Here is a 4,177-nt window from a genome sequence, read left to right as displayed (position 1 = left end):
TCTGAACATCGCAGAAGAGTTCCCCTTTAATATTTGGACATTATCTGCTGGAAGTCTGCTGGAAGAAGAGCCCTGCAGACTTCCACTTTGCTTCTTGAACTCTGAACTCTGTCAGAACTCACAATTCCAGGACCGTTGAGTATTCTTCTTTTATTCCCTTTTATTTTGCTGTTGTATATATATTGTGTCTCTTTTATTAAATCTTCTTCTGTATATTTTGTGCACCGTTTCTTTTATTAAAGGACGATATTAAAAATCGTTAAGCTTATCTCTACGCTCTAAATATGAATTTAAAGTATCCTTGCCTCTCTGAAGAGCGCTACTGTATAGTGAATCCTGTCATATTCCTTTCTGAGAGGACAGCGGCATCACAGGCAGTGTTTAAGTGTTTAAATTGTCGCAGCATTTGCTGGGCACGGTCTGTGTTTCCGGTAAGACACATGGTGGCAGTGGAAGTTTGGTGGGTAAAGGGTTAACTGCGGAGTTAACCAACCCTGGTGACGATCGCTCTCAGTCTGCTGGCCTGAGATTGTGTCCTGCGAGCTGGGAAATCTCTGCGCAGGGTAAGGCTGAGAGTGGTATCGCCACGGCCTTGTGACGCTCACACTCGGTTCAGACTTGTGTATGGTCACGTGGGATTGACGTACAGCGGGTCTGAGCCGGGCGTACATCACATATTGGCGGCAGCATGGTGGGATAGTTCTGTTTAGAGCATTTAGTGTAGCGTTAGAATTTAACCCTACACTAAAAGATTGTAACCTTTTTGCAATTGTCTTTAGAGATAAGCCGGTGCATAGTTTTGTAATTAAGAGACATATAGCAACAGTACCCTTCCCCATCTTTTGTTTTTCTGTCCTATCTTTTATTTTGAAAACATGCCTGGTCCGGCAGAGTACAAGAAAATGAGCAAAGATGATCTGACTATTGTGTGTCAAGCAAGGAACATGGACACTTACGATAAATCACGGGAGGACATGATTCGTTACCTGCATGAGGCGGATATCCAGGCAAAGCAGATCCTGGAGAGACCAGAGGAAGAGGTCTCAGCCTCAGAGCAGCAGGGTTCAGGTGCAGCCTCGAGGGGTGAGAGTACGGAGAATGAACCAGAGGTCATCATCTCCAACCCACTGAGTGATCCGTCCAGTAACAGAATGCCTGTACCCAGCGGAGACTCTACTCAACGGCAAGAAGTTCTGCAGAGGTTAATGGGCGCAGACCCTGTAATGTACCTGCAGTATCTGGAACGTCAAGGTGAGAGAGAGCAAGAGGAGCGTCAGGCAGAGAGAGGGGGCGGATCGCAGAGCAGAGAGGGAATCGGCACCGTCGGCATGAACTGGAGATGGCTAAGCTCCAGCATCAGAGACCGGGACCGAACCTCAGTTACCTAGAGCACAGGGAAGTACCTTTGGCTGTGAGCCCTACAGCCAAATTTCCAGTTATGGACAAGGACAGTGATGTCGATACCTACCTGCTATCCTTTGAGAAGATATGCAGGCAATATCACTTGCCTCAGAAGCAATGGCCCAAATATTTGACCCCAGGACTGCGGGGAAAAGCTTTGGACGCTTATGTGGAAATGCCACCTGAGCAAGACAACGATTACGAAGCCTTAAAGGACGCAATCGTGAAGAAGTACCAGCTGACACCAGAGGTGTATCGCAGACGGTTCAGATCCCTGCAAAAGGTGCCTACAGACTCTTTTCTGGATGTGGTAAGTCGCTTACGTACCACATTCCGGCAGTGGTCCCAGGGGCTGAAGAAAGTGTCTTACGAAGCCCTGGAGGACCTGATGATCCAGGATCAGCTCCTGTCCATCTGCCCCACAGAAATTAGGCAGTTTGTGCTGGAGCGAAAGCCAGAGTCTGCCACAGAGGCTGCTGAACTTGCAGATACCTTTACCAACACTCGGGTATCTGACCATCGCCGAGCTCTCCCTAGTGGCTGGAAAGGAGGGAAATCACTAACGGCAACGCCTGCTACAGTGGTGAGTCAGCCTTTCCAGAAACCAGCAGCTGGAATGTCGTTTGCCAAGCCAGTGTCCGTGGGCATGCGCAAGTGTTACAACTGCGGCAAGTCTGGACATCTCAGGCACCAGTGTCCTGAGCAGAAGATGACATCACCTGGCCAGCCGGTCAGCACCCAATCTGTGTTGTTTGTCAACGAGACGCCGGGAGGGAACTAGACCAACTTGCAGCCCGTTGTCATCGGTAACCGGACTGTGACTGGCTTCCGAGACACTGGAGCAGAGGTCACTCTAGTCCGCCCAGAGCTCATTGAAGACAAAGACCTCATCCCGGAAAAGTTTCTTACCCTCACCGGAGTTGGGGGGCACTTGTTCCCAGGTGCCTCGGGCCCGTGTTTTCCTTGATTGAGGGGCGGGAAGTGGGATGGGAGAAGTGGGGGTCCCTGATGAAATTCCCACACCCGTTTTATTGGGTGCAGACTTGGGAACCCTGATTTCTTATTATGCACCTGCAGAAAACACCCGGATTCTTCCACTGGACTCTTTGGACACACCAAGGTACTGTGTACAGATGCAGGGTTGACATCTGGGCATTTTGGGGGTGAACAGAGAGGGGAAGAGGGTGTGGAGGAATTGGAAAGTTCTACACCTAGGGATGGTGTGGAGACGGTCACACAGAAACGTGTAGTAGATGCTTGTGTCACTGTTAATGCTGGAAAGGTGAATTATACGATGGTCAATGTTCATTCTGAAAATGTTAATGTTAAATGTGATGACAATAACACATTGCCAGTACTTGCTGTCACTCGCAGTGCTGCAAAGGTGGCAGAGGCACAGACGCTGGCCTCAGAGCAGAGAGAGGAGGCTCCCAACTCTTCTCTGGGCTCTGTTTGCCACAGGACAGCTGTCTGGGACTTGCAGTGCCGCCTTTGAGACAGCTCTGCAGATTGATACAACACTGGAACAGCTCAGAAGTCTGGCTGCACAACCCCCTGCTGAGGGAGACCAGTATCAGATTTCTTGGGACAATGGTAAGCTTTGCCAGCAGCCCATACCCACAGAAGGAGATGAGTCAGCCCTGAGCAGGAGGCAGCTCATTGTGCCTAAACAGTTTAGGGGACACTTATTGAAAGTGGCTCATGAAGTTCCCCTAGCCGGGCACTTAGGGGTCACTAAGACCAAGGCACGAATGAAACATAATTTTTTCTGGCCTACCATGTACAGGGACATAGCTGACTACTGTCAGTCCTGTGCTACCTGCCAGCGGGTTGGCAAGGCAGGAGATGTGCACTACAACCTTTACCTGTAATTGATGAACCTTTTAAGAGGGTAGCAGTGGATCTTATTGAGCCACTAGCTATTCCTAGCAGTTCAGGCAAACGTTATATGCTGACAGTAGTGGACTATGCTACCCGGTACCCAGAAGCTGTTGCTCTCTCTTCTGTCCGTGCGGACAAAGTGGCTGATGCTTTGCTGGGGATCTTCACCCGCGTGGGGTTCCCAGCTGAGCTGATTAGCGATTGTGGAGGGCAGTTTGTGTCCGAACTGATGCAGGCTCCCTGTCAGAAAGTGCAAATGACGCATATCCTGGCCAGTCCCTACCCTCCACAAACCAATGGTCTTTGCGAGCGTTTTAACGGTACCCTGAAACAGATCGTGCGCACGTTTGTGGAATCGCAGGGAAAGGACTGGGAACGGTATTTGCCTCATTCATGCGCAGAAGCAGTAGTCTACCAGCACGAAAATCCGCCATAGTGGCGCACAGGAAATGACATCACTGGCCCTATATAAACCCAGCAGCAGTACCACCATGTTGCTGGTTTATTGTCAGCTAATCCTTGCTCCAGTTTTTGTGATATCTTGCTTGATCCTTGCGACCCGGACTTCCTCGACAAACCTTGAATTCTGCCTGCCTTGACCATGGAACTGTTATTTGACCATTCTTCTGCCTGACCCCTTTTGTACTGGAATTGCCCGCTTGGAACCTGACCTCGGCTCGTCTCAGAGCTCGTCTGCGGAAGGAAGCATGAAGTGCTCCAAAATCTCCTGGTAGATGGCTGTGCTGACCCCGGACTTAATGAAGCACAGTGGACCAACACCAGCAGATGACATGGCTCCCCAAATCAACACAGGCTGTGGAAACTTCACACTGGAGTTCAATCATCTTGCAGTGTGTGCCACTCCATTCTTCCTCCATACTCCGGGTCCTTGCAG

General features: G+C 50.0%; 1 pseudogene; it reads left to right on the top strand.

Moving 5' to 3' along the window:
* The first annotated feature begins 1,399 nt into the window (after positions 1-1,399).
* LOC108803841 lies at positions 1,400-2,546 on the top strand (annotated as a pseudogene).
* Positions 2,547-4,177: the final 1,631 nt, after the last annotated feature.

This window comes from Nanorana parkeri, unplaced genomic scaffold, assembly GCF_000935625.1.
Source record: "Nanorana parkeri isolate BGI_ZX_2015 unplaced genomic scaffold, ASM93562v1 scaffold4313, whole genome shotgun sequence".
NCBI lineage: Eukaryota > Metazoa > Chordata > Amphibia > Anura > Dicroglossidae > Nanorana > Nanorana parkeri.
The sequence above is the reverse complement of the archived record's forward strand: the minus strand, read 5'-3'. Positions and strand labels throughout refer to the sequence as shown.